This window comes from Triticum urartu, chromosome 5, assembly GCF_003073215.2.
Source record: "Triticum urartu cultivar G1812 chromosome 5, Tu2.1, whole genome shotgun sequence".
Taxonomy (NCBI): Eukaryota; Viridiplantae; Streptophyta; class Magnoliopsida; order Poales; family Poaceae; genus Triticum; species Triticum urartu.
This window is the reverse complement of record NC_053026.1, coordinates 628,963,582-628,973,562: the sequence shown is the minus strand read 5'-3', so window position 1 is coordinate 628,973,562 and position 9,981 is coordinate 628,963,582. Positions and strand designations below refer to the sequence as shown.

Here is a 9,981-nt window from a genome sequence, read left to right as displayed (position 1 = left end):
TAGATATCTCCAAGCAACACGCAGTCATGGACCAAAACTTGGGAAGTCAGACTCCATGCTTGTAAGTGCTTTTTCAGATGCAGACTAGACAGGATGTCCTGATGATAGGAGATCAACATGAGGATTTGTAGTTTTTCTGGGTAGTAACTTAATCTCATGGAGTGCTCGCAAGAAAGCTACTGTGTCTAGATCCAGCACAGAAGCAGAATATAAAGCCCTAGCAAATGCTACTGCAGAAGTTATCTGGGTACAAAATATGCTTACTGAACTGGGTATTCAGCATCCTCAGGCAGCATAATTTTGGTGTGATAATCTTGGTGCTACGTACTTGTCAGCTAATCCTATCTTTCATGCAAGGACCAAGCATATCGAGATTGACTATCACTTTGTTCGAGAGAGGGTAGCCAACAAGCTGCTAAATATTAGGTTTATACCTACTGGTGATCAAGTTGCAGACGGTTTTACCAAGCCTCTTTCTTTGCGACAACTTGAATGCTTTAGACACAATCTCAACTTGGCTAGTTGTGATTGAGGAAGAGTGTTAAACATGTAAACATGCGGTGGTGTATAAACCGCATGATAGATTGTATAGGCTGTTAGTTAGGTTGTCGAGATTGAGCCTTGGAGATCAATCCACGCCGTCATGCAAATCTTCTCTTCTCTGTAACTACCAGGCTTCGGCCCTATATATCAACATGTAATGCGTCTCCGCTAGGTATGCGCTTAACCTACTTTCACATATAAGAGTGTTTACATTACTAAAATAGTAATCTAAACGCTCTTATATTTGTTTACGGAGAGAGTAGTAACTAAGTACGTCGAATGAAAAACAGACGCGGATGACAGTAGAATGAACCACCAAGCGCACTAGCAGCAGCAGCACCTGGTGAAAAAGACTTGATAACTCGCACCACCACCACAGCCGTATATCTGTATTTTATTACTCTCTCCGTTTTTATTTACTCCGCATATTAGAGTTGACTGAAGTCAAACTTCGTAAAGTTTGACCAAGTTTATAAAAAATGATATAAACATTTACCATAACAAATTTATACAATGTGAAAGTACATTCAATAATAAATCTAATGATGTTGGTTTGTTATCGTATATGTTAATATTTTTATTTATAAAATTGATCAAAATTTATAAAGCTTGACTTTGACCAAAGCTAATACGCGAACTAAATAAAAACAGAGGGAGTACGTCCTTTGGTGATGGTGGTAAAGTAAATACTAGTCGAAATCCCTGGTCGTATGTCACGTCGGGCCTCGGCTGCCACTCGGTGAAGAAGATGTGTCCGTCCGGCCGGGATTTCCCACTCAATTGACGGTGATCATCGGTTGCCATGCCACGGACTTCTTGACAGGTGGTCGACTTGGAGCGCAACTAATTACCGCGCTCTTGAAAAGGGGAAGACTTTGACCTTGGAGCTCATCGTCTCATCACATCCTTATCATCGTCCCATCCCGTCCCTACTAGTCCCTGCTATCAATCTGCCACCGCAAGGACGCACGCGCTGCCTGCCTTTGGTCACGCACGCACTGCAGCCCGTCAGTGAACGTTGGGACTTTTGAAGAATCAAGATAGACATCAAGAGAGCAATGGCATATCCCCTGTTTGACAAGGAGACGCACGATGAAAGGAAGGAAAATGGGATGATGCACTCCTCGCTGTTTTAGCTAGCTAGCCAGACTCCACTGCATGCGCTACGTTTTGACTTTTGAGGCAAACTTTGGCGCCTTTCGCCTTCACAATAAATCATAGGGAGCGCCTAGCTGAGTTATAGTATGGTCTCAATCCCCTGATGTTTTTTTTTTTGAGGTGCAATCACCTGATGTCAGATGATGTCATTGTGTAGTTGTCTCAGCCCGTTTTCTTTTCTCTATATGTGTGGCGGAAGCCCGTTTTGTTGTTTTGTCGGCCCGTTTCCTTTTTTTGACTTGAAGAAGCCTGGAGGCCCAAGTTGTTATCCCGGTTGGTTGTTCCAGGTGTGTTGATGGTTTTCTTCCGCTCAAAAAAAAAAGGTGTGTTGATGGTTTGCCTCCAGGGCACCTGAGGTCACGTGCCGTCGTGCCCCCACGGAAAAAGAATCCAACGCCCCCAGCTGTTTGCGCCCTTCTCCCCCATCCTCTGTTCTTCCCCCTGGCATCCACAACTCCCCACCCCATAACTCCGCCGCCAGCAAACCCCAGAACCCCTAGATCTATCCCCTTGAATCAACCAACAATGGAGAGGGAAAAAGTGAACCTGCTGTAGCAAAATTCAGAGTTTCAGACTTCTCCATAGAGCAGAGGAAGGGGAATCAGTTTTGTAAAAAGAAAAAAAGATGGATGCGGGTGCTGGTAAAGGGGCGCACAGGACTCACCACGGTATGTTTTTGATTGCCTATTTTTTGTTCTTTGAGTCCTTGTTCAATCAGTTGTAACCTTGACAGCAAAAAAGAGAAAATCTGTCAGGTTTCTTACTCCTCTCTTGGTCAGAGTGTTAGAAAACTGGAACAAAGAACCAAAAAGCTTGTCTGATCTTTATCGAGGAGCAGCTACATGGAATGCTCACGCCATCGCGAACGGGAATCTATGTTTCTTGGAAGGAGTGATATAAACAAGTGAAATCTGGGCGACCCATGTTCTTCCAGATTTGGATTTGGGCTAGATATGAGGGCTGCCGATTAGTTCAGACGTTTAAGGTTCGTTTAAGGAGCCAGTCTACGTCGATTTTTTGCAACTAATTACTGACTGAACCGTTCGCCCGGACGTTTGATACGGGTTTGAGATACTTGGTTGTAGATGTTATAAGTTACTCTTCACAATGGCTAGTCTAAGCCAGCGGTACGAAAATGCTGTTCGGACACCATCGGGAAACAACGCTTCACCGGCAAATTCAGGAACCCTATAGGATTATATTATATAAATAAAATAAGTCAGGCCGGCGCCAAGAGAAAGAAAAGATGATGATATGATGGATTACCGGCGTACTCTGTCTGACAAACCAAACGGAGATGCCCATCTACATATCCAGAGCATATATAACATGGATACGCTTGGTTGAATCTGCCCGCATACTCATACTCACTCCCTTGACAATTTCTCACGACAGTCTCTGCCGGGAATCACGGAATCACGCACGAGCTCGTTGACGGCCGAGCATGCGAAGCTTCTCCAGGCCGGCGCCGGTGCCTGGTTTGTTCACTTGCTTTGACCCCACCGGCCAGGAGATCGACGAGCTAGGGAAGCTAATAAGTGGGCATATTGATTAGGCCGAAAATGCTAAACCTACAAATAGCCTACGTAAGGTTTACGAAACTTGCCAAACTAATCTAAACATCCCCTAATTTTCAAGGATGGGCCCCATCCTCTCCTAAAAGCCAATCCTAATCGTCCACGTTAGCTATTACGCAAAAATACGTAGATTCCTTAAGTAAGTCTAGCATTGCTCCGATTAGGCGGGCGACCTGCCGAAGCTGCCACGAGTTTACTTAACTAGTACTAGGTCACGCACAGCACAGGACATCAATTGAGAACACAGACACGGCTGACACCAGAATTCCCATTTTTCAACGAGGAAGTGCATGCGATGCGATTAACCACCGACCACACCAGCACCCAGCACCCAGCACCAGCACCAGGTAAAAAGGACTCGGTAACTCGCAGCACCACCGCTGCACTTCTTCAATAGCTTGTTTATATGCATGTCTATACTCGTTTTCTATAACGTGAGCCCAAAATAAACATCCAACAGCTTATCTATATGGTCGTTCAAATATACACATCCTTTAAATCGATCTCGATAATGTCCACGCCTGAATAATGTGAAGGCGTTATCTAAACTCAGCTGTAGTCATGATTTCTTTTTTTCCCCAGCGACGGCTCAGATGTCATGGTTCTTATATATAGACGTTCTGATGCAAAACTGAACGTGTATATGAGAAAATCTTTTTAGACTATTGTCTATATAAATATATAAACATCCAAATATACACATGCTATTGAACATGCTTTTACACCTGTTCTTCTTGGTGGTGGTGCGGTGGTAAATAAAAGGAAATGGTCGAAATCCCTTGGTCGGCACGTCGGTAATGCATGTCACCTTCCTCGCGCTCTCCTAATATGATGGCGAACATGTGTCCGTGCGTCTGGGATAGTAGGATTTCCCACCCAGTCGATCGAACGTGGTTGCCGCAGTCATGGAGATTTCGGCGGTCAATTTGGAGCGTAATTAATTGATTAATTACCCCCGCCTTCTCCAATCGAAGGGGGGAAACACCTTGGACACCACCATCACATCCCCTTCATCCATGTCCATGCGATGCGATGCTAGTCCCTATCTATCTATCTATCTATCTATCTATCTATCGGCCACCACGAGGACGCGTTACCACCACCTTTCATCCCGCACACACCGCAGTCGAGTCAATCAGTGAACGTTGGGAGGGCCGGCCAACCAGAGCTTCTCCATTTCTGAATCTTAGGCCAACTTCACCGCGCGACCTCAAACGGACGTCCGGTTTGGCCGGATTTTGTCCCTTTAGGGCGGTGATGCGTTCGCCCATGTTCGTGTTTGTCCATTGGGTCATGGGTGCGCCCAGCGCACGGCCACACCCCAAATCATGTCCGGAGTGAACGTGATTAAAAAAACGAAAAACTTAAATAAAATGCCTAAAAAGTTAAATAAACGCACTTAAAAAAACTTAAAACATATATAAAGGAATAAACTGTAGAGGTCGACGTAGTCCGGCGGCGTCCAGAGATGGGCCGGCGGTCCATAGTGCACGGGGGCGGCGGGCTGGAAGGTGGTCGGTGCCTGCACCACCTCCTCCCGAGGCGAGGCGTCGCGCTCCGACGACCGCGGCGGCGTGGGGCACCAGTTACCCCCACGGCGGCCGCCATCTGCTCCGCTGTGCAGGACCAGCTCCACCCCTGGCCAACCAGGTCCGGGTGGAAGGCGGCCACCGGCGGCTCCTCCGTCACCTTCTCCTTCGGCAGCATCTGCAGCTCGGGGATGGCGGCGTCGCCGGCCGCAGACAGGGCCATCGTCTCCTCGAAGCCCGGCCATTGGCGCTCATCGTGTGTGTGCATGGAGTCCTTTATGACACGCGCCATGAGCCGGGCCTCCTCCTCCGCTGTCATGCGAGGAGGTGGAGGTGGCGACGGAGATGGGGAAGGCGACGGCGTGGGCGTCAGCCCGCGCACCTCCCGACGTGGCCACCGCTGCCCCGACACCGTGCCGGCGAAGTAGGACGCGCACCGCACGTCGTGCTCGTCCTGGAGCCAAGTGTCCTAAAGGACGGAGTCGGGGGCGTACCTCTCGTCGTCGAATACGTTGTCAGGGCGGAGGCGACGGCGGCGCTCGATCTCATCGCGCCGGGCACGGTCGCTCGCTGGCACCGGCGGGATGGGGACCCGGTCCGCAGAGAGGTGCCAATTGTTGGGGAGGTGCACGTCGCTCCACGGGACCGGCGTCCTCGTCTCCCAGTACCGCCAGCACACATCCACGGCCAGGTACCGCCGGTCGCGCTCGCCGGCGGCCCTAGGAGCGATAGTGAAGGGGCAGGCGCGGTGGCTCGAATGGAAGAGCGTGGCGGTGATGTGGGCTCCTCCTTCTTGACAGAGCCGTGACGGCATCCCGAGGAGGAGCCGGCCTCGCGGTCGTGCTTCCAAAGGCCCATGGTTGCGGCCGGCCGGCGAGATCTACGACGGGGAGCGGCTAGGGTTTCGAGGGTGTCGGGTTTCGAGGGGGCAGAGAGGGGCCGGAGTGGGAACTGTGGACGATGACCGGTCCACGGCTTTCCATTTAAGAAGGACGGCGACCCTTCGCCATGTGGATGACAGGTGGGGCCACCCGCCCGTGCACATTTATGTTGGCGGGTGGGAGGTAGGTGGCCGCGGCCCCGATGCGGACGTTCGAAGCGTTCGTTCGCTGTCCGCCGCGACCCAAATCCAGCGCAAGTTTACACTCAAAATGGGTCGGCACGGACACAAAACGAATCAGATGGATCCCGGGCCGTCGTGCACTGGGCCGTCTCGTTTGTCCATTTTGTTCCAAACAAACGGGACCGGATAAAATAGGGTCATGCGATGAAGTTGGCCTTATCCGGGCCAAGATGTTTGAAGAGGGCGACGACGCACGACGAGGGGAAGAAGAGGGCTATGCATGCACTGTTGAGCTGGCTACGTACACTCCACTACACTGCATGCATGCGCGACCTACGACCGTTCGTTCACCTCGCCACGTCTCGAGGAAACCTTTTTGTTGTTTTCTTTTCTTTTCCATCGTAAATAAACAATCAGATTCACCCTTGTTTTTTCACAAGGAACCAGTACAGTGCAGTGCAGAGCACAGTACAGCATTTGCATGCATCCCCATCTTCCAAACGAGACGAGATCGAGGTGCACGGCACGGCACAGATGAAGGGTTGCTTCCTGCACATGGCCGTACCAGTACATGCTAAGCACTGCATCATCGGTGCGTCACCCAGTGTTACCGTCGTGCCCGTCATCGACAAGGAAACAGCAGAACAAAAAAGGATCCAGGTACCTACTCTGTGTGCCATCGTCTCGCGACCAAGACACGGGCTGGCAGTGACCGTGTGCGGCCATACTGCAGCTACAGAACAGAACAGGGCTCTGAGCGGCCGTTTGCGTCGCGTCGGTCGTGCAGGCGTCTGTCCGGTCTGGAACGCGACGGGAATATATATTCGACAATTAATTCATGAATCCAACATTGGTGTATCATCACTGTCGCAACTATCCATCCCCACGCTTTGTATATATTTGAGTTTTTTTTGTAAGGATTTGATTCTTTAGGATTATTTTTCTCTACGTTGGTGTTTGATTCGTATGATTGAATCCTATAAAACTTTTTTGATGAATAATTTGTACCCCAACCCTATGGGAAAAAAAACTTTATGTTTTCCTATGATGTAAACTTAAATCCACAGGCGGCCAGCCCAAAGCTAGAAACCCTCCCAAACTCCACACTCCGATAAAACAAATACAAGAGTGTTTAGTTCACAATTATATTTATTTACAGAGGAAGTAGCAGTAAAGAATAAAGCATTCCGAACCAGAACATGCGAGTACTACTAATATTTGGTCACGGTGCGGCTCCATCTTATCCTTGCACAACTGGCGGCACGCAACGAGGAGTCAACACGCACGTAACTAAAATATAATCAAATTAAGCACTCCTGCCACTCCCACTGCTGGTACAGTACAGTACGGTAGCCTTTGACGGGCCTGCAAGCAAGTGAATGACCTCCACTTCCCTCAGCAGTAAGAACCCGCAGCAACGGGTTGAATCTCCCTCTTGATTAACTCTCGTTAACAATATATCGATCACTACCATCCACTTCATGCCAACCGTAGTTGTACAGGAAGAGCAGTGCTGAGTGTGTGTCGTCACTGCGAGTCCTCGATCAGGCCTGTGTCCCCGGAGCTAGCTAAGTTATAGGATTATTATAATAATTACTCTTTCCATTTCATAATATAAGAGCGTTTTTGACGCTACAGAAAGTAAATGACATGATCACGCCAAGAGATAACGATGAAGGATTACCGAGGTGCAGTACGGCACGCTTGTTTCACGGAGACGAACAAAATTGCTACTATTCGGTGCGTTGCACCCGCACAGCTCCTCCCGTCCGTCGCCGTTGCCGGGAATCACGCACGCACGACGCCGTCGCGCGCGGGTATCCACCGGCGGACGGCGATGACACTGACAGAGCATGCAAAGCCCCTCCGGGCGCCTGGTTAAACTAGTCAGTTGCTTTGGCCGGAGATCGACGAGGCTGCATGCATGCATGCGCAGCCTGCCGGGCTGAAAATTCTCCCATCCAGCAACATTACAAACGGTCACGTCCCGTTTGGATTCGGTCGCTGAACCCCGGATTTGGAATCGTACATATACCTACGTATGCAACCATGATTAGGTGCTCACCTAACGCAAGCTGCCATATACTAGTAGCTAGCTAGGGATAATCTACTGAAGCTTACAAATAGGGCATGGCAGATACGTTAGGCAGGCAGGCCGGCGAACGGCCCAAGCTGCCAAGGTTTTTTCTTTACGCCATGATGAATAGTAGAAATATATGTACATGAAGAGATAGCGGATCGATATTTTTGTTTGTCAGAAAATGAGCACGTCCATGGAGAAGAGACGTGGATGACAGCAGAAAGAATATTTTTTTTAGGGAAACAGCAGGACTCTGCTGCGTATTTTTATTGATTTTTAAAAAGTATAGTACAAAAAATAAGGTCTGAAAAATAAAATAAAAAAATAACCAGCAGAAAAAATTAACCAACAACCGCACCCGGTGAAAGGGACTCGGTAAGGCCAACTCCACCGTGTGACCCATTTCTATCTCAAATTGTCCGTTTGTATTCGTTTAGGGTAAAACAGACAAACCGAACGACCCAACGCATGGGAGCATACAGACGTTTCGTCCGGTCTGTATCCGCTTTTGCCCCATTTTCAGACCAAAGTTGCTCTCGATTTGGGACCAAAGCGGACAGAAAGCGGACGTCTTCGCGTCCTCGTCGTCCTTCTGTGTCCGCCTCGACCCCACCTGTCACTCTCTCATTTTCCGTACCTGGCCCACCATACGGACAAAATCCGGACAAAATGGGTATAGATTTAGGATAGCAGCGTTGGGCGCAGCGAGTTTATGCGGCCTCTGTCCGGCGTTTGTTCTCTCTATTTCTACCCCATACAAACAAAATCCGGACAAAATAGGTATAGATTTAGGGTCGTGCGGTGGAGTTGGCCTAACTCGCACCACCACCACACACAGCTTCGTGGTCGAAAACTCGAAATCCCTTGGTCCTCACGTCGATAATGCTCACTGACCACGATACGATCCTCCACTCGTGAAGAAGATGTGTCCGTCCGTCCGGGATTCCCACTCGGATGAAGGTGATTGCCACGGAGATCTTGATCAGTGGACAGTGGTCAACTTGGAGCTTAATTAATTAATTAATTACCACGGCTTTGCAAAACCTTGGAAGCTCATCGCCTCATCACATCCCAATCCATGCATGCCAGTCCCTATCAATCTGCCACCGCAGCCGCAGGGACGTGCGCACACACACACCCCGCAGTCAGCCAGTCAGTGAACGTTGGGAGCTTCTCCATTTTTGAATCCTTGCAGGTCAAGATGGCATCCCCTCCCCTGTTTTGAAAGGATGACGCGGGACGAGGAGAAGAAAAAGTGGGTGCATGCGCTACTTCACCTCACCACGTTTTGAGGCGAATTTTAGAGCATATATAGCCGGACTTGTCAAATCCGACTCTTCAAATGTCCGCGGACAATGACTGGTCAACCCTTAAAAAACGTATTTCACATCCGGATATCTCAAATTAGAAACCTCAACTCCATATTATTACATGCAAAGGGATAGCAGTGTGAGGTGGTCCTCCTCCCCCTCCCCGCGGGGCGACTCGGGCGGTGACTAGGGTTTCCCCGTCGCGCCGCCGCTCCCTCACCCTCCCTCCCTCGCCGTCACCTGAGAAAACCGCCGGATCCTCTCGCGCGGCCGCCCGTGATGGTGGCGGCGAGGCCTCGGCCGCTCCTTTCCTCAAGGAGGACCTTGGATCTGGGGCGGCGGCCCTTCTTGGCGAGGCGGCGGCGCCTTTCGGCCGGCGTCGTTCGCGGGGTGCTCTGGCCGGCGGCCTCGACCACGCGGGTGGTGAGACAACGGCGGGTGGCGGCGGTGGCGCGGAGGGCTTCCCCTCCTCGTCAGATCTGAGGGTGGCTCCTTTCCCCTGTCTCCCTCGCCCCCGCCGCTTCTCGCCAGCCTCCTCCCGAGCGCCGGTATGATGTGGGTGGGTGTTCGGTGGTCTGGTTTTGGGCCGCGGGAAACCGTTGGCCGGCTTGGCCGGCCTGGCAGCATCGACGTCCCCGACGCCGTCTCCTCCTTGGAGGTGCTGTAGAGGTCCTTCCTCTTTCCACTCCTGTTCCTCCTCCCGGGTGAAAGCCCAAAATCC

General features: G+C 50.5%; 1 long non-coding RNA gene across 1 annotated transcript; it reads left to right on the top strand.

Moving 5' to 3' along the window:
- Positions 1-2,090: 2,090 nt before the first annotated feature.
- LOC125506374 lies at positions 2,091-2,553 on the top strand. The gene is made up of 2 exons (XR_007282645.1): positions 2,091-2,369; positions 2,481-2,553. It is a non-coding gene; the product is annotated as an uncharacterized LOC125506374 (long non-coding RNA).
- Positions 2,554-9,981: the final 7,428 nt, after the last annotated feature.